General features: G+C 39.4%; 1 protein-coding gene across 5 annotated transcripts in view; it reads left to right on the plus strand.

Moving 5' to 3' along the window:
* Positions 1-21,593, plus strand: part of foxb1a (forkhead box B1a) — a 303,263-nt gene that overhangs the window by 234,944 nt on the left and 46,726 nt on the right. Inside the window, exon 2 of one of the 5 annotated variants that reach the window (XR_009827543.1) lies at positions 15,537-15,576. The exons of the other annotated variants lie outside the window; for them this stretch is intronic. The gene's annotated coding sequence lies outside the window, so the exon portion shown is untranslated. The remainder of the gene's footprint in view (positions 1-15,536; positions 15,577-21,593) is intronic. 5 annotated transcript variants of the gene reach the window in all.

Below are 21,593 nucleotides of genomic sequence, written 5' to 3' on the forward strand. Positions count from 1 at the left end.
GAATTTTTCAAATTGGTCGAGAAATGTTGAAGCAGTAACATCTTTAATTGAGAAATGGTATTAAGGAATTCCTGGAATTTGAAATGGGTTGAAAAATGTGGAAGGAGTAGTCGCCAGAAAAAAAGGTCAAAAAAGGGTTCGAAATAAAATGGAATTCTAGGAATTCCTGGAATTTTTGTAAACTTTTTTTTAGTTTCAAATTCCAGGATGAGTGGAATATGTTGAAGGTGGAATATTTTGAATAAGTTGAAAAATGTTGGAATTGTGAAAGAGTGAAAAAATGATAATTTATTTGGAATGGGGACAATGTCCCTAAAAACGGAGAATTTTTACAGTTTTTGAAAGGGAGCAGACAATTCTTGAACAGGCTGAATATTTTGAAGTTGGAACAGTTTGAGTGGGAGTTACGGAACTTTGAAAAATGTCCCATTCTTTTCAATGGGAATTTCATGGAAATTTGGGGATTTCGGGAAAAGAGGGAATTTTTGGGAAAATTAAAAAAAATAAAAAATCTTCGGAATGAGTTGAAATGGTTGGTGTTGGAATTTTTCAAATCGGTCGATAAATGTTGAAGCAGTAACATCTTTAATTGAGAAATGAAATTCCTGGAATTTGAAATGGGTTGAAAAATGTGGAAGGAGTAGTCGCCAGAAAAAAAGGCTCAAAAAAGGGTTTGAAATAAAATGGAATTCTAGGAATTCCTCGAATTTTTTTAAACTTTTTTTTTAGTTTCAAATTCCAGGATGAGTGGAATATGTTGAAGGTGGAATATTTTGAATAAGTTGAAAAATGTTGGAATTGTGAAAGAGTGAAAAAATGATAATTTATTTGGAATGGGGACAATGTCCCTAAAAACGGAGAATTTTTACAGTTTTTGAAAGGGAGCAGACAATTCTTGAACAGGCTGAATATTTTGAAGTTGGAACAGTTTGAGTGGGAGTTATGGAACTTTGAAAAATGTCCCATTCTTTTCAATGGGAATTTCATGGAAATTTGGGGATTTTGGAAAAAGAGGGAATTTTTTGGAAAATTACAACAACAAAAAAAATCTTCGGAATGAGTTGAAATGGTTGGTGTTGGAATTTTTCAAATGGGTCGAGAAATGTTGAAGCAGTAACATCTTTAATTGAGAAATGGTATTAAGGAATTCCTGGAATTTGAAATGGGTTGAAAAATGTGGAAGGAGTAGTCGCCAGAAAAAAAGGTCAAAAAAGGGTTCGAAATAAAATGGAATTCTGGGAATTCCTGGAATTTTTGTAAACTTTTTTTTAGTTTCAAATTCCAGGATGAGTGGAATATGTTGAAGGTGGAATATTTTGAATAAGTTGAAAAATGTTGGAATTGTGAAAGAGTGAAAAAATTATAATTCATTTGGAATGGGGACAATGTCCCTAAAAACGGAGAATTTTTACAGTTTTTGAAAGGGAGCAGACAATTCTTGAACAGGCTGAATATTTTGAAGTTGGAACAGTTTGAGTGGGGGTTATGGAACTTTGAAAAATGTCCCATTCTTTTCAATGGGAATTTCATGGAAATTTGGGGATTTCTGGAAAAGAGGGAATTTTTTGGAAAATTAAAAAAAATAAAAAATCTTCGGAATGAGTTGAAATGGTCGGTGTTGGAATTTTTCAAATTGGTCGAGAAATGTTGAAGTAGTAACATCTTTAATTGAGAAATGGTATTAAGGAATTCCTGGAATTTGAAATGGGTTGAAAAATGTGGAAGGAGTAGTCGCCAGAAAAAAAGGTCAAAAAAGGGTTCGAAATAAAATGGAATTCTAGGAATTCCTGGAATTTTTGTAAACTTTTTTTTAGTTTCAAATTCCAGGATGAGTGGAATATGTTGAAGGTGGAATATTTTGAATAAGTTGAAAAATGTTGGAATTGTGAAAGAGTGAAAAAATGATAATTCATTTGGAATGGGGACAATGTCCCTAAAAACGGAGAATTATTGGAAATCCGTGAATTTTTTTACAGTTTTTGAAAGGGAGCAGACAATTCTTGAACAGGCTGAATATTTTGAAGTTGGAACAGTTTGAGTGGGAGTTACGGAACTTTGAAAAATGTCCCATTCTTTTCAATGGGAATTTCATGGAAATTTGTGGATTTCGGGAAAAGAGGGAATTTTTTGGAAAATAAAAATACAAGATAAAAAAATCTTCGGAATGAGTTGAAATGGTTGGTGTTGGAATTTTTCAAATGGGTCGAGAAATGTTGAAGCAGTAACATCTTTAATTGAGAAATGGTATTAAGGAATTCCTGGAATTTGAAATGGGTTGAAAAATGTGGAAGGAGTAGTCGCCAGAGAAAAAGGTCAAAAAAGGGTTCGAAATCAAATGTAATTCTGGGAATTCCTGGAATTTTTGTAAACTTTTTTTTAGTTTCAAATTCCAGGATGAGTGGAATATGTTGAAGGTGGAATATTTTGAATAAGTTGAAAAATGTGTAAGTGGTGGACGTTTGAAAAATGGCCAAGTCATTTTGAATGGAGAAAAATGTTCCGGAAAACCTGGAATTCTGGGAATTTTGGGAATATGTCAACGGAAAGCCCGCGATTGGAATGGTTTGAATCGGATGAAAAAAGTGGAAGGTGGAGCGTGCCAAAATCTGGAGAAGAAGAAGAAGAACTTCAATAAAAATAGATTAATTTTGGTGTAGAAAACCTTATTAATTGTATGAATGCTTTGGAGCATTCACACAATTAATGTTGCTGTGCGGCCCGCTAGCATATGCGTCACGGACCGGCACCGGTCCCCGGACCGGTGGTTGGGGACCACTGTCTTAAAGCACCTCTTCCTGAGGGTGTTTCAGTGTTATAACTTCACCTTTATCTTTACTTTTTACACCAAAATGCGTCCATTCTCCCTTTTCTGTCTACACACTGTGTCTGCTTGTAAGTACTCTGTGTGTGTGCGCTGCCGAACATGCTCCTCTGCTCGTAAAACCAGCAATGTCACCACGTGACGACGCGCCGTCATGCCCGGGAAGCGGTACTTTTCAAACAGAGTATAGTAGCGTTTTTGATTCATTAGTACGGCGATACTATACTAGTACCGGTATACTATACTAGTACCGGTATACTACACTAGTACCGGTATACCGTACAACCCTAATTGGAAGCTTATTAACAATAAAGGAAACAACACACCAGTCTTTCCTCGTCTCCCGCCGCGACCCTTCTAGGGACAAGCGGTAGGAAATGGCTGCTCAATGCTGACATGCACAATGATACTATGTAGAGAAGTTGTCAAAATGCGCTTTCATAAAATCCAAAATGGCAATTTTTGTGCTGGCCTATGAGCTTCTAAACTGGGAGACTAAATATATACTTACATTTTATTTTACGAGGGCGGGGAGAGGATCCTCTCTGGCGAAAAAAGAGCGATAGAGAAGAACTTTACTCAAGGATAGGAAGCACATCATTATAAGAGGGAAGCGATATCAAAAAAAGCGGGATATGAAAGAGTGAGGAGTTAGTCGCCTTTGGCTACTCCGACTGGCTTCAAAAGCATCTTGAGATCTTTTCCTCCCGCAGACCTTCGCTCTGCCTTGTTGTTTGACTTTATTTGCCGCCTTGCGCTCCCATTCGGGCTGGGGAGTCTTCCATTAAATAATCAATCACACGGGGCAGCGTGTGTGTGTGTGTGTGTGTGTGTGTGTGTGTGTGTGTGTTCTTGTATTTCTACCCTTCTTGAGACATCAAGAAGGAAAAGTATCTTCCATATGAGGACTGGTGGTGAAATCTATCAAAATGAGGGTGGTCCCAAAATGGAGGGATTTTTTAACTTGACTGTGTGTCGCTTTTAAAAGTGCTCCCCCTCTGGCCAACATATGTAATAATAAGTGTGTGTAAGAAATTGAAATGCGCCCCCCTTACGCCAAAAATAATTTAATAAATAAATAAATATGTAAATAGAAACATACTGTAATAACTTGAAGTAAATAATGAAGATGAAAAACCAATTACAAACAAAAATACAAAAAATAAATAAAAGCTTACCTTTGTTATATTTGCATAGTATGTATATATTATTAATGTTGTAAATACACATCTTTATATATCTAGAAAGGGTGGTCCTAAAGAGAGGCATTTTTCAGAGGTCTCAAGAAGGTAAGAAATACAAGAATGTGTGTGTGTGTGTGTGTGTGTATCTTCTTGTATTTCTACCCTTCTTGAGACATCAACAAGGAAAAGTACCTACCAAAAGTGGTGAAATCTATCAAAATGAGGGTCGTCCCAAAAAGGAGGGATTTTTTCAAATTGACTGTGTGTCGGTTTTAAAAGTGCTCCCCCTCTGGCCAACATACGTAATAACAAGTGTGGGTAAGAAATTGAAATGCGCCCCCTTAGGCCAAAATTAATTTAAAAAAAATAAATAAATATGTATATAGAGACATACTGTAATAACTGGAAGTAAATAATGAAGATTAAAAACCAAATACAAACAAACAAAAACCTAAAAGCTTACCTTTTTTATATTTGCATAGTATGTATATATTATTAATGTTGTAAATACAAATCTTTATATATCTAGAAAGAGTGGTCCTAAAGAGGTAGGCATTTTTCAAAGGTCTCAAGAAGGTAAGAAATACAATAATGTGTGTGTGTGTGTGTGTGTGTGTGTGTGTGTGTGTGTGTGTGTGTGTGTGTGTGTGTGTGTGTGTGTGTGTGTGTGTGTGTGTGTGTGTGTGTTTGTGTGTGTGTGTGTTCTTGTATTTCTACCCTTCTTGAGACATCAACAAGGAAAAGCACCTACCAAAAGTGGTGAAATCTATCAAAATGAGGGTGGTCCCAAAAGGGAGGGATTTTTTTAACTTGACTGTGTGTCGCTTTTAAAAGTGCTCCCCCTCTGGTCAACATATGAAACAACAAGTGTGTGTACAAATTTAAAGTGCTCCCCCTCTGGCCAACATATGTAATAACAAGTGTGGGTAAGAAATTGAAATGCGCCCCCCTTAGGCCAAACTTTTTTTTTTTTAAATAAATAAATATGTATATAGAGACATACTGTAATAACTTGAAGTAAATAATGAAGATTAAAAACCAAGTACAAACAAAAACTAAAAAAAATAAAAGCTTACCTTTTTTATATTTGCACATTGTGTATATATTATTAATGTTGTAAATACAAATCTTTATATATCTAGAAAGGGTGGTCCTAAAAAGGTAGGCATTTTTCGGAGGTCTCAAGAAGGTAAGAAATACAAGAATGTGTGTGTGTGTGTGTGTGTGTGTGTGTGTGTGTGTGTGTGTGTGTGTGTGTGTGTGTGTGTGTGTGTGTGTGTGTGTTCTTGTATTTCTACCCTTCTTGAGACATCAACAAGGAAAAGTACCTACCAAAAGTGGTGAAATCTATCAAAATGAGGGTGGTCCCAAAAAGGAGGGATTTTTTTAACTTGAATGTGTGTCGGTTTTAAAAATGCCCCCCATCTGGTCAACATATGAAACAACAAGTATGTGTACAAATTTGAAGTGCTCCCCCTCTGGCCAACATATGTAATAACAAGTGTGGGTAAGAAATAGAAATGCGCCCCCTTAGGCCAAAGATAATTTAAAAAAAAAAAAAAATGTATATAGAGACATACTGTAATAACTTGAAGTAAATAATGAAGATTAAAAAACAATTACAAACAAAAATAAATAAATAAATAAAAGCTTACCTTTTTTATATTTGCCTAGTATGTATATATTATTAATGTTGTAAATACAAATCTTTATATATCTAGAAAGGGTGGTCCTAAAGAGGTAGGCATTTTTTGGAGGTCTCAAGAAGGTAAGAAATACAAGAATGTGTGTGTGTGTGTGTGTGTTCTTGTATTTCTACCCTTCTTGAGACATCAACAAGGAAAAGTACCTTCCAAAAGTGGTGAAATCTATCAAAATGAGGGTGGTCCCAAAAAGGAGGGATTTTTTTTAACTTGACTGTGTGTCGGTTTTAAAAGTGCTCCCCCTCTGGCCAACATATGAAACAACAAGTGTGTGTACAAATTTGAAGTGCTCCCCCTCTGGCCAATGTATGCAATAAGTGTGTGTAAGAAATTTAAATGCGCCCCCTTAGGCCAAAATTAATTTAAAAAAAATAAATAAATATGTATATAGAGACATACTGTAATAACTTGTAGTAAACAATGAAGATCAAAAAACAATTACAAACAAAAAATAAATAAATAAAAGCTTACCTTTTTTATATTTGCCTAGTATGTATATATTATTAATGTTGTAAATACAAATCTGTATATATCTAGAAAGGGTGGTGCTAAAGAGGTAGGCATTTTTCGGCGGTGTCAAGAAGGTAAGAAATACAAGAATGTGTGTGTGTGTTCTGGCAGCACAAACGGGGGCACAAAAGCGAGCGTGTTCTACCACCCCCTCACATCTGTCTGCCACCTCGCACTTCAATCAGCCCCGCCCTGGTGCGACTGCGGCCACGCTGGCCTAATTACACACCACCACGACTGCTGAGGGGAGAGTAAGTGGAGGTATGAAGGTAATTACCTGCTTTTGCCTCCCTCTGCCGCTCTTTTGTCTCTCATCATGTGTGACGCGCTGTCAAAGAGGACATTACTCCCTTCTCCCTCATGGATAATGGAACAAGGATTTCATTTGAATGATAAACAAAATGACTGCAGCGGGAAGATCACTGGCACCTGCCCTCCCCTCGCCGCCGTCCGTGCATAGTTGTATTATGCAAAAACAAGGACGGTGTATCTCCGAGGCATGTTGGGACAATTACGGGCGGGTGTGCGAGGAACTCCACCTTGCTAATGCCATGCAGCGGCTCTTTTATCGGCGCCTCGCTACTTTCATCTGCAAAGTTCTACACGGACTCCTGTGTTCTCCACATTAGCATTGGACTTGCAAAAACTCAGGCCCCTTTAATCACGGCGCGGGGAAAACAACAAAGCGTGAAGGTGCCGGTGCCGTACATGTCCAGGGGGTGGAAGTAGGAGTCTTGGCCTTGTCAGAACAAGCAAATCAAATGTTACAACATGAAATATGGATGCGCAGAAGGTGAAAAAGTCAATATATTTGCAAGAGAGAGACTACTCCGCAGCACATAGCTGCAGTGCTGTTTGTTTTCATTTAGCAAGACTTTCAATTCAAAACAAATAACACATTAAACATTGGCTTTATTTTAACAAAAAAATGGGACAGTACATTAAACATGTTTATTATTGCAATCTAAGAAAAATTAAGTCCTTAAATAAAATAGTGAACATACTAGACAACTTGTCTTTTAGTAGTAAGTAAACAAACAAAGACTCCTAATTAGTCTGCTGACGTATGCAGTAACATATTGTGTCATTTATACACCTATTATTTTGTGCACATTATAAGGGACAAACTGTAAAAATTGATTATTAATCTATTTGTTCATTTGTGAAGTGAATCATATTTATATAGCGCTTTTCTCTAGTGACTCAAAGCGCTTTTACATAGTGAAACCCAATATGTAAGTTACATTTAAACCAGTGTGGGTGGCACTGGGAGCAGGTGGGTTAAGTGTCTTGCCTAGGACAGAACGGCAGAGACTAGGATGGCGGAAGCGGGGATCGAACCTGGAACCCTCAAGTTGCTGGCACGGCCACTCTACCAACCGAGCTATACCGCCCATTTACTGTTAATATTTTATTACTTTGTTTCAACATGATCTAACTAAATTTCTGTTAAAATGCAATAATCACTTATTCACTTATAATCACGGCGCGGGGAAAACAACAAAGCGTGAGGGCCCGGTCCCGTACATGTCCATGGGGTGGAAGTAGGAGTCTTGGCCTTGTCAGAACAAGCAAATCAAATGTTACAACATGAAATATGGATGCGCAGAAGGTGGAAAAGTCAATATATTTGCAAGAGAGAGACTACTCGGCAGCACATAGCTGCAGTGCTGTTTGTTTTCATTTAGCAAGACTTTCAATTCAAAACAAATAACACATTAAACATTGGCTTTATTTTAACAAAAAAATGGAACAGTACATTAAACATGTTTATTATTGCAATCTAAGAAAAATTAAGTCCTTAAATAAAATAGTGAACATACTAGACAACTTATCTTTTAGTAGTAAGTAAACAAACAAAGGCTCCTAATTAGTCTGCTGACATATGCAGTAACATATTGTGTCATTTATACACCTATTATTTTGTACACATTATAAGGGACAAACTGTAAAAATTGGTTATTAATCTATTTGTTCATTTGTGAAGTGAATCATATTTATATAGCGCTTTTCTCTAGTGACTCAAAGCGCTTTTATATAGTGAAACCCAATATCTAAGTTACATTTAAACCAGTGTGGGTGGCACTGGGAGCAGGTGGGTAAAGTGTCTTGCCCAAGGACACAACGGCAGTGACTAGGATGGCGGAAGCGGGGATCGAACCTGGAACCCTCAAGTTGCTGGCACGGCCACTCTACCAACCGAGCTATACCGCCCATTTACTGTTAATATTTTATTACTATGTTTCAACATGTTCTAACTAAACTTCTGTTAAAATGTAATAATCACTTATTCACTTATAATCACAGCGCGGGGAAAACAACAAAGCGTGAGGGCCCGGTGCCGTACATGTCCAGGGGGTGGAAGTAGGAGTCTTGGCCTTGTCAGAACAAGCAAATCAAATGTTACAACATGAAATATGGATGCGCAGAAGGTGAGAAAGTCAATATATTTGCAAGAGAGAGACTACTCGGCAGCACATAGCTGCAGTGCTGTTTATTTTCATTTAGCAAGACTTTCAATTCAAAACAAACTGAAGTTATTTTAGTTTATTTTGCTGCCAATAAACAGCTGGGGGGGAATGTTGTTCAGCAGTGACTAAAAAAAGGCATTTCAAGTCTCCCAAAAAACTACAGCGGCGCGGCTTCACGCAACGCCGCCGCCGCTTAAAGAGTGACTCCTCAGAAGCGCGCCTAAAAGGGGAGCACTGAACATATATTGGTTAACATCCTTTCACTGCAACTACAATTAACGTGTGAACCCGAGCTTGAATCGCACTTTGTGGCACACGCCTGCCAATCACAGTGTTTGTTGTACGGTCTTGTGTGTGTGTGTGTGTGTGTGTGTGTGTGTGTGTGTGTGTGCGTGTGTACTCGCACTATAGTGGCAGGCGGCTGTGTTTACTGGTCGTTTGAAGACGACGAACAACCACTTGTGCTGTGCCTAAACTCACAACAAAATAGGGAAGAAAAGGAAGGAAGAATGTATGTTGGTAGCGACGTGCGCTGAAAGTGAGACCAGGTGAGAAGGTGCTGCTGCTAAGATTCTCTGGCGATGCAAAGTTTGCATGACTTCAGCTTCCGGGAATTCATGCGGACCTCCACTTATGTCCCAACTCTACCAGGCACCATTTTTTCGGCCCAATAGGGATGTCCGATAATGGCTTTTTTGCCGATATCCGATATTCCGATATTGTCCAACTCTTAATTACCGATTCCGATATCAAGCGATACCGATATATACAGTGGTGGAATGAACACATTATTATGCCTAATTTTGTTGTGATGCCCCGCTGGATGCATTAAACAATGGAACAAGGTTTTCCAAAATAAATCAACTCAAGTTATGGAAAAAAAACTCGACAGTGCGCCTTGTAACCGTACGCCTAATGTACGGAATAATTCTGGTTGTGCTTACCGACCTCGAAGATATTTTATAGAGATGTCCGATAATATCGGTCTGCCGATATTATCGGCCGATAAATGCGTTAAAATGTAATATCGGAAATTATCGGTATCGTTTTTTTTATTATCAGTATCGTTTTTTTTTTATTTTTTTTTTTTTTTTTTTATTAAATCCACATAAAAAACACAAGATACACTTACAATTAGTGCACCAACCCAAAAAACCTCCCTCCTCCATTTACACTCATTGACACAAAAGGGTTGTTTCTTTCTGTTATTAATAGTCTGGTTCCTACATTATATATCAATATATATCAATACAGTCTGCAAGGGATACAGTCCGTAAGCACACATGATTGTGCGTGCTGCTGGTCCACTAATAATACTAACCTTTAACAGTTAATTTTACAAATTTTCATTAATTACTAGTTTCTATGTAACTGTTTTTATATTGTTATACTTTATTTTTTTATTCAAGAAAATGTTTTTAATTTATTTATCTTATTTGATTTGATTCATTTTTTTTAAAAGTACCTTATCTTCACCATACCTGGTTGTCCAAATTAGGCATAATAATGTGTTAATTCCACGACTGTATTTATCGGTTGATATCGGTATCGGTAATTAAATAGTTGGACAATATCGGCATATCGGATATCGGCAAAAAGCCATTATCGGACATCCTTAATATTTTATTTTGTACATGGTTGTGAGCGTCTTTGCTCGTGGAGGTTTCTCCCGAGTCCGATAGATCTGTCTTTGATCCCGGTGTACAGGGTTTGAGCAGGTTTTTATTGTCATACACACAAGTATGGATTGCTTTCCAGCAATATGTTTTGGACTTTCCAGTCCGGCGTGTCTTTGCTCTTCCTCGTTCTGTCTCTGTGCGTGTGTCTTTCTCTGGCTCCAACTCCCACAACATGTCTCGGTCCGGCTGCTGCTAATAAGGGCCACTCTATGCCCACTACTTGCTGTCCATATCCTACCAAGTCAGACCTACACTGTTCCAATATCCATTTCTCTGTTCTCAATTGTTGATGACTGATGATAGCAACCAAACCTAACCCCCCCCCCCCCCCCCCCCCCCCCCACACACACACACACCCCCTCCACACTCCGGATTGTAAATAATGTAAATAATTCAATGTGATTATCTTGTGTGATGACTGTATTATGATGATAGTATATATCAATCAATCAATCAATGTTTATTTATATAGCCCTAAATCACAAGTGTCTCAAAGGGCTGTACTAGCCACAACGACATCCTCGGTACAGAGCCCACATACGGGCAAGGAAAACTCACCCCAGTGGGACGTCAATGTGAATGACTATGAAAAACCTTGGAGAGGACCGCATATCTGTATCATGAATCAATTTAAGTGGACCCCGACTTAAACAAGTTGAAAAACGTATTCGGGTGTTTCCATTTAGTGGTCAGTTGTACGGAATATGTACTTCACTGTGCAACCTACTAATAAAAGTCTCAATCAATCAATCAATCAATCAAAAGGGTGATTAGATAATCAGCCCCAGCTGGGCTATCTACTCACCTGCCGCTGTCTTCGAGGCCGGGCCATACACACCCCTTTCCTGCAGGAGGCGCGCCGACCACGCCCTCCTCCACAATGGTGAAATGATAAGCGTGACCAGTAGATGGCAGTCACACATAAGCGATAAGTGTAGACTGCAATATGACTCAAGTAAACAGCAACAACATTTGATATGTTCCATTGAAAATATAGAACATTACTCACGGCGCTCAAAAATCTATCAAAATGTTTTAGTAGGACTTTGGTAAGCTATGAAATATGTTGCAGTTTATTATTTTCTAAGGTTGCCATTCAAAACACTTAAATGTTCATTGCAAAGAAACACGATTTTTGGCTCTTTTAAGTATATTATTATATTACATATTGTGATGACTGTATTATGCTGATAGTATATATTTGTACCATGAATTGATTAACGTGGACCCCGACTTAAACAAGTTGAAAAACTTATTGGGGTGTTACCATTTGGTGGTCAATTGTACGGAATATGTACTGTACTCTGCAATCTACTAATAAAAGTTTCAATCAATCAAAAAAACGATAGACGATCCTTTTTGATGCTTCGCTCTAGTACGCACTACTTTGTGGACGCCGTCTGCTCCACCTTCATAGTAAGTGTTTATTGCTGCGGTCCAGCATTTTGTTTTGTTTCTATCATAGTCTGGGCCGTTCAGAGCACTTCCCTTATGCTCTCGCATGTTGTTTTGTTTCTATCATAGTCTGGGCCGTTCAGAGCACTTCCCTTATGCTCTCGCATGTTGTTTTGTTTCTATCATAGTCTGGGTGTAGACTGCAATATGACTCAAGTAAACAACAACATTTGATATGTTCCATTGAAAATATAGAACATTTCACACGGCGCTCAAAAATCTATCAAAATGTTTTAGTACGACTTTGGTAAGCTATGAAATATGTTGCAGTTTATTATTTTCTAAGGTTGCCATTCAAAACACTTAAATGTTCAGTGCAAAGAAACACGATTTTTGGCTTATTTAAGATTATTATTATATTACATATTATTTTATTAAATAAAACATACATTTACCGTATATACAATGATATAATGTACGAACATATTCTACATGCATGTTGGAAATATTGCAATTTTATTAATTATTATAGTACATTACGAGACCGCCTTACCATTGGAATTCAATTGAGCTATATTTATTTTGATGGTGTAACGGCGTGCGTGTACCGTTCCCATGGATATTGCATGGTGTTTATGAAATCTTGCGTTTATTTGGCGAGGTTGAGCGCAGCCACGGCTCTGGGTCAAAAGCTGTTCTTCAGTCTGGTTTGTGTGTGGTGAGCTGGGGGCTTTTGGAACGTCTGTCTGATGGCAGCAGTTCAAAGAGGGTTAGTTAAAAAAGCCAACTCACAAATTCTATTTTACTAGGATAAACCAACATATTTCTTGTTGTAAATAGAGGCGCATCTAACGACTATTTTGATAGTCGACTAGTCAGCGATTACCTCAATGAATAGTCCATTATGAAGCATAAACCTATTCGGTGGCTCTAATTTAGCCATCTGCTCTTAAACTCCGCTCAGGATGTGTTTGGCATGTGCTAACTAACAAAGATGATTAATTTATTCAGAAATAATGATTAATGCTGTAACTGTATTCTCTGTTCACGGGTGACGATAGATATAATTGTTGATGACTGAAGTATGCTGATAGCAACCCAACCTGACCTACGCCCCCCAACCCCCTCCGCATGCCACCCTTCCGGATTGTAAATAATGTAAATAATTCAATGTATATACTCTGATGATTAACTTGTGTGATGACTGTATTATGCTGATAGTATACGTATATTTGTACCAAGTTGAAAAACTTATTCGGGTGTTACCATTTAGTGGTCAATTGTACGGAATATGTACTGTACCAGTGTTTCCCATAAACTGCCAAGATACCTGTGGCGGTGGGGGCGTGACATCATGACATCATCGAGTAATTTGCATAATTTACTACAATGATATGATTTTCTCTAAAGAGGCTCAAAAAATGTATACTTACTAATTAATAATAACAGTTTTGTTTTAAACGTCCATCCATCCACCCATTTTACAATATAATTACAACACTTTATGTACATATTTATATACAGATTTGAACAATAAGTTATTCACTAAAATATATTTATTAATTGTGGTTCTTACAAAAAATATATCTTATAAAATATAAAAGCTAAAATGTCTCTTAAAGCTCTGCCCCTTTAATTAGTGCATACTAAATAATTTAACTTTAGCCTACTACTACAACCATATTATTTACCAGCAACATAAAGTGAAACAGAGGCAGAGGTGTCCTGCCACAGTCAGTAACAAATAAACAGAAAACAGTAGACTTAGACTTAGACTTAGACTTAAACAAACTTTAATGATCCACAAGGGAAATTGTTCAACACAGTAGTTCAGTTACAATGATGGAAAGGACAATGCAGGTATAAATAGACTAATATAGCTATAAAAAAATCTAACATATATACGAATATATACATAATATGTGTACAGAGTAATTTATATACAGATATATTATATTATGTCTATAACATATATACAATATAAACCAATGACCATGTACAATATTACAGTATATACGGTCTATATGACAGCAGCAGCATAAAATAGAGAGTAGGTCCAGCAGAAAATAGAAAATAGACATTATAAACAAAGAGAAGTAGCTAACATGTCAGGTGTCAGGTAATAGGCAGATGTCATCTATTGCTGTATGGCGAGTGATTATACAGCTGGATGGAGTGTGGAATGAAGGAGTTCTTGAATCGCACAGTGCGGGAAGGAAGTTGAAGGAGCCTGTTGGAGTATGAACTCCGCTGTCCCTTAATTGTCAGGTGGAGTCGATGGGCAGGATTGTCCATGATGGCCAGCAGTTTGTCCAGTGACCTCCTGTCCCTCACTGACACAAACGCCTCCAATTGCGTGCCAATAGTTTGGCCGGCTTTCCGGATCAGATTATCAATCCGGTTTGAGTCCCTTTTGCTGGTGCTGCTCCCCCAACAAACCACTGCAAAGTACAGTGCACTGGCCACAACAGACTGATAAAAGATCTCCAACAGCTTGCTGCACACATTGAGTGACCTAAGCTTCCTCAGGAAAAAGAGTCTGCTCATGCCCTTCTTGTAAACAGCTTTGCAGTTGTCCTTCCAGTCCAGTCTGCTGTTCAAGTGGACTCCCAGGTAGTTGTACTGCTCCACTATTGCCACCTCCCGTGGCAGTAGTAGTGGTCAAATACAAATAAGGCAACAAGAGAAGTATCCTACACTTCTCTTTTGTAAAGTAAATCTGAACAGCCTATATGAGCATCTACATCAACTATATGATTTGCCTGAGAAGCTGGACAGGACAAAAAAAATATATATTTATTTTTATTTTTGGCGGACGTAATTCTTTCGTGGCGGGCCGCCACAAATGAATGAATGTGTGGGAAACACTGTGTACTGTGCAATCTACTAATAAAAGCCTCAATCAATCAAAAAAACGATAGACGATCCTTTTTGATGCTTCGCTCTAGTACGCACTACTTTGTGGACGCCGTCTGCTCCACCTTCATAGTAAGTGTTTATTGCTGCGGTCCAGCATTTTGTTTTGTTTCTATCATAGTTTGGGCCGTTCAGAGCACTTCCCTTATGCTCTCGCATGTTGTTTTGTTTCTATCATAGTCTGGGCCGTTCAGAGCACGTTCCTTATGCTCTCGCATGTTGTTTTGTTCCTATCATAGTCTGGGCCGTTCAGAGCACTTTCCTTATGCTCTCGCATGTTGTTTTGTTTCTATAATAATCTGGTCCGTTCAGAGCACTTCTCTTATGCTCTCGCATGTTGTTTTGTTCCTATCATAGTCTGGGCCGTTCAGATCACTTCCCTTATGCTCTCGCATGTTGTTTTGTTTCTATCATAGTCTGGGCCGTTCAGAGCACTTTCCTTATGCTCTCGAATGTTGTTTTGTTCCTATCATAGTCTGGGCCGTTCAGAGCACTTCCCTTATTCTCTCGCATGTTGTATAATTGTTGATGACTGAAGTTTGCTGATAGCAACCCAACCTAACCTACGCTCCCCAAACCTCTCCGCATCCCACCCCCCGTATTGTAAATAATGTTAATAATTCAATGTATATACTCTGATGATTAACTTGTGTGATGACTGTATTATGATGATAGTATATATTTGTACCATGAATTGATTAACGTGGACCCCGACTTAAACAAGTTGAAAAACTTATTGGGGTGTTACCATTTGGTGGTCAATTGTACGGAATATGTACTGTACTGTGCAATCTACTAATAAAAGCCTCAATCAATCAAAAAAACGGTAGACGATCCTTTTTGATGCTTCGCTCTAGTACGCACTACTTTGTGGACGCCGTCTGCTCCACCTTCATAGTAAGTGTTTATTGCTGCGGTCCAGCATTTTGTTTTGTTTATATCATAGTCTGGGCCGTTCAGAGCACTTCCCTTATGCTCTCGCATGTTGTTTTGTTTCTATCATAGTCTGGGCCGTTCAGAGCACTTCCCTTATGCTCTCGCATGTTGTTTTGTTTCTATCATAGTCTGGGCCGTTCAGAGCACTTCCCTTATGCTCTCGCATGTTATTTTGTCTGTTTAATTAATAAATACCCTTTTTTTACTGCACGCTGCCACTACTCTTTGTCCGTCTGCATCTTTAAAATTACTGCGCGTCTTCTGTTTTGTTTGATCAAGCCGTTTTACTGCCATGTTACAGGCACCGATTAGAAACAATTTAGTATGCAAATAAACATTTACATAATCTTCGTACCGGTATATATATAGGCAGTGTATAGTCCGGTGTCGCTATTATATGTAAAAATATAGATTTTTTTCAAAAATTTGGAGGGTGAGGCTTAAATACTGGTGCACTCTATAGCTCAGAAAATATGGTACCTTCTTGTACCGTCACCTCATAGCGAGTCTTATTGTTTGGCGTTTTTTCCTCAGCAATATGCATAAACTTTCTCGCAAAAGCATAGAAAAAAAACATGTCTGAAACATCACCCCCCCACCCGCACTACCACCACCACCACCACCACCACCACATCTTCATGGCTTGAGGCAGCGATAGCCATTGAAAAAGTGCTGCTTCAGTCTTGTCGTGTCTCAGGGCACGGCTTTGATCAGATTCACCTCAAGACGTATCCTGGAGGGCGCAACAACGTACGCCGCGGCTAATCACACTTCCTGTCTTTGTCTTTATGTGCTTTAGACGAGCGTCAGATAGAACAGATCGGCCCCGGGAAGACGGCGGAGAAGCGCCTCTGGTCGTGCTGCGGCGCGCGCCTTTCATCATGGAGAGTTCCGCTCTTTTTCAGACTGCTGGGGTTTCAACCCGTTCTAAGAAAACACTGCTTGTTAGACAAAAACATATTATGAGAGTCCAGAATAAATGTCACCTTGACTGCTGCGCGTATTTAGCTGCTGTTCGGTCAAAGGGTGCATCTTGGAACCGAAAACTGAAAGAGGCAAAGGCCACTTGCACGACATTTCCAAAACCCAAAAGCAGTGAAGTCGTCACGTTGTGTAAATGGTAAATAAAAAGAGAATAAAATGAATCCTTTTCAACTTATATTCAATTGAATAGACTGCAAAGACAAGATACTTAACGTTCCAACTAAAAAACTTTTTACAAATAATCATTAACTTAGAATTTAATGGCAGCAACACATTGCAAAAAAGTTGTCACAGGGGCATGTTCACCACTGTGTTACATGGCCTTTCCTTTTAACAACACTCAGTAAAGGTTTGGGAACTGAGGAGACACATTTTTTAAGCTTCTCAGGTGGAATTATTTCCCATTCTTGCTTGATGTACAGCTTAAGTTGTTCAACAGTCCGGGGGTCTCCCTTGTGCTATTTTAGGCTTCATAATGCACCACACATTTTCAATGGGAGACAGGTCTGGACTACAGGCAGGCCAGTCTAGTACCCGCACTCTTTTACTATGAAGCCGCGCTGTTGTAACACGTGGCTTGGCATTGTCTTGCTGAAATAAGCAGGGGCGTCCATAATAACGTTGCTTGGATGGCAACATAAGTTGCTCCAAAACCTGTATGTACCTTTCAGCATTAATGGTGCCTTCACAGATGTGTAAGTTACCCATGTCTTGGCCACTAATACACCCCCATACCATCACACATGCTGGCTTTTGAACTTTGCGCCTGTAACAATTTGGATGGTTCTTTTCCTCTTTCCACGACATCCACAATTTCCCAAAACAATTTGAAATGTGGACTCGTCAGACCACAGAACACTTTTACACTTTGCATCAGTCCATCTTAGATGAGCGAAGCCGGCTGCATTTCTGGGTGTTGTTGATAAATGGCTTTGGCTTTGCATCGTAGAGTTTTAACTTGCACTTACAGATGTAGCGACCAACTGCAGTTACTGACAGTGGTTTTTTGACGTGTTCCTGAGCCCATGTGGTGATATCCTTTACACACTGATGTCGCTTTTTGATGCAGTACCGCCTGAGGGATCGAAGGTCCGTAATATCATGGCTTACATGCAGTGATTTCTACAGATTCTCTGAACCTTTTGATGATATTACGGAGCGTAGATGGTGAAATCCCTAAATTCCTTGCAATAGCTGGTTGAGAAATGTTGTCCTTAAACTGTTCAACAATTTGCTCAGGCATTTGTTGACAAAGTGGTGACCCTCGCCCCGTCCTTGTTTGTGAATGACTGAGCATTTCATGGAAGCTGCTTTTATACCCAACCATGGCACCCACCTGTTCCCAATTAGCCTGTTCACCTGTGGGATGTTCCAAATAAGTGTTTGATGAGCATTCCTCAACTTTATCAGTCTTTTTTGTCACTTGTGCCAGCTTTTTTGAAACATGTTGCGGGCATCAAATTCCAAATGAGCTAATATTTGCAAAAAGTAACAAAGTTTTCCGGTTCGAACGTTAAATATCTGGTCTTTGCAGTCTATTCAATTGAATATAAGTTGAAAAGGATTTGCAAATCATTGTATTCTCTTTTTATTTACCGTTTACACAACGTGACAACTTCACTGCTTTTAGGGTTTGTACTTATTACACACCAGCTTTTTGATTGTAATGCTAATCAGTCGCATAGCTAATATAAATTAGCATCAAGCTAACGCATTTTGAAAACTAAGGCCTTGATATACGTTCTAGCGTTCTGTGAGTCTGCAACCGGATGTGACGTCCCCAGGATTCGGTCAGTGCCTGTAAAGGTACTGTCAGGTTCAAACACCGATGACATTTATTAAACAGACAAGAAGCAAGGAATCATGCAGAGACAGAGCTACATTTTGCTCAATGAGGAGAGAGGTTTTGGGCTGTACTCTAGGTATAGAAACAACCTACGCTCTAAAGTCCAGCACACATGCTCCCCTATTTATTTGGGAGGTCCCTGGTTACACCACTTAGGCTGCTGCTGAAGGAAAGGGGGGTAATCTCAGCAGCCCCAGTTAGACACAATACATGATTATTCAGAAACGCAAATGTGCTGACACTCGTGATATCGCCCTGTCTCTGCTCTGTCTGCGTCACGGCACTCGATGTTCGCCCTTGGCAGTCAGCAGGCCGGTTCTGGACACCAACACTGATATGAGACGATGTCCCTTTGCACAGATAGAAAAGTACAACTTCAGCACAATTGATAATAACTATAGCAACGGCCTTTAAGCATAAGAGTTGTGTGATAACAAGTACCCAATTTGGTACCCATTCCTCTGGAGCAGTGTTTTGCAACCTTTTTTGAGCCAAGGCACATTTTTTTCATTGAAAAAATCCGGAGGCACACCACCAGCGGAAATCATTAAAAAATGAAACTCAGTAGCCGATATTGACAGTAAAAAGTTGTCGTCGCAATTGTTGGATATGACTTAAAACCATAACCAAGTATGCATCACTATAGCTCTTGTCTCAAAGTACCTGTCACATCACACCCTGACTTATTTTGAGTTTTTTTGCTGTTTTCTTGTGTGTAGTCTTTTAGTTCTTGTCTTGCGCTCCTATTTTGTTGACTTCTCCTCTTTTGTTGGTATTTTCCTGTAGCAGTTTCATGTCTTCCTTTGAGCGATATTTCCCGCATCTACTTTGTTTTAGCAATCAAGAATATTTCAGTTGTTTTTATCCTTCTTAGTGGGGACATTGTTGATTGTCATGTCATGTTCGGATGTACATTGTGGACGCCGTCTCTGCTCCGCAGTAAGTCTTTGCTGTCGTCCAGCATTCTGTTTTTGTTTACTTTGTAGCCAGTTCAGTTTCGTTCCCTAAGCTTCAATGCCTTTTCTTAGGGGCACTCACCTTTTGTTTATTTTTTTGTTTAAGCATTAGACACCTTTTTACCTGCACACTGCCTTCCGCTGTTTCCGACATCTACAAAGCTATTAGCTACCGGCTGCCACCTACTGATATGGAAGAGTATTACACGGTTACTATGCCGAGCTCTAGACAGCACCGACACTCAACAACGGCACATTATTTGTAGATTATAATTAGTTGTTTGCAAAAAATATTTTTGCCCCAAATAGGTGAAATTACCGTATTTTCCGCACTATAAGGCGCACCGGATTATAAGGCGCACCTTCAATGAATGGCCTATTTTAAAACTGTGTTCATATATAAGGCGCACCGCATTTTAAGGCGCATCGAATAGACGCTACAGTAGAGGCTAGGGTTACTTTATGCATCCCGTAGTTGCGAGACCTGTTGTGGCTCAATATTGGTCCATATATAAGGCGCACCGGATTATAAGGCGCACCTTCAATGAATGGCCTATTTTAAAACTTTGTTCATATATAAGGCGCACCGCATTATAAGGCGCATAGAATAGACGCTACAGTAGAGGCTGGGGTTACTTTATTTGCGAGACCTGTTGTGGCTCAATATTGGTCCATATATAAGGCGCACCGGATTATAAGGCGCACCGTCAGCTTTTGAGAAAATTGGAGGTTTTTAGGTGCCCCTTATAGTGCGGAAAATACGGTACATAATCTCCCACGGCACACCAGACTGTATCGCACAGTGGTTGAAAAACACTGCCTTGGAGAATCGCAACCGCAACAAAGAGACCTATTTGGAAAAAAGTAGCTGAAAGATTGCCAGCAAGTTAGCAAACACGAGGAGTTTTGATGCTATTTGTAGGATATTTGTGACTATTATGTCTGTGTGTACATCTTCAACGTCGGGCTTGAAAATGAAAGTTGGTCGACTCTATTCGGGTGGTTTTTAGGATTCATTTAAAGGCCTACTGAAAGCCACTACTAGCGACCACGCAGTCTGATAGTTTATATATCAATGATGAAATCTTAACATTGCAACACATGCCAATACGGCCGGGTTAACTTATAAAGTGACATTTTAAATTTCCCGGGGAACTTCCGGTTCAAAACGCCTTTGGAGGATGACGTATGCGCGTGACGTCGCGAGGTCCACGGAAGTGTTTGGACACAATACACAGAGCTCTGTTTTCTTCGACCAAATCCCACAGTATTGTGGACATCTGTGTTGGTGAATCTTTTGCAATTTGTTTAATGAACAATGGAGACTGCAAAGAAGAACGTTGTAGGTGGGATCGGTGTATTAGCGGCTGGCTGCAGCAACACAACAAGGAGGACTTTGTTGGATAGAAGGCGCTAGCGGCGAACTCACCTTGACTTCCTACGTCTCCGGGCCGCCGGCCGCATCGTCGATCGCTGGAACGCAGGTGAGCACGGGTGTTGATGAGCGGAGGAGGGCTGGCTGGCGTAGGTGGAGCGCTAATGTTTTTATCATAGCTCTGACGAGGTCCCGTTGTTAAGTTAGCGTCGTTAGCAACAGCATTGCTAGGCTTCGACAGGCGTCGAATACACATTAACCGTGTATTTACATGTCCAGTGTTTGGTTCGGTGTCTCCTGATAGTAGTATTGTTGATCTTCTGTCTATCTTTCCAGTCAGGGACTTATTTATTTTGTTTCTATCTGCATTTGAGACAGATGCTATCACGTTAGCTTATGCTAAAGAGCTTCGTCGATGTATTGTCGTGGAGATAAAAGTCACTGTGAATGTCCATTTCGCCTTCTCGACTCTCATTTTCAAGAGGATATAGTATCCGAGGTGGTTTAAAATACAAATCCGTGATCCACAATAAAAAAAAAGGAGAGAGTGTGGATTCCAATGAGCCAGCTTGTACCTAAGTTACGGTCAGAGCGAAAAAAGATATCTCTTGAACTGCATTCTAGTCCGTCACTCTAACGTTCCTCATCCACGAATCTTTCATCCTCGCTCAAATTAATGGGGTAATCGTCACTTTCTCGCTCCTAATATCTCTCGCTCCATTGTAAACAACGGGGAATTGTGAGCAGCTCTACCGCTTGTGACGTCACGCTACTTCCGGTAGGGGCAAGGTTTTTTTTATCAGCGAGCAAAAGTTGC

Source organism: Entelurus aequoreus, linkage group LG10 (assembly GCF_033978785.1).
Source record: "Entelurus aequoreus isolate RoL-2023_Sb linkage group LG10, RoL_Eaeq_v1.1, whole genome shotgun sequence".
In the NCBI taxonomy this organism is placed as follows: domain Eukaryota; kingdom Metazoa; phylum Chordata; class Actinopteri; order Syngnathiformes; family Syngnathidae; genus Entelurus; species Entelurus aequoreus.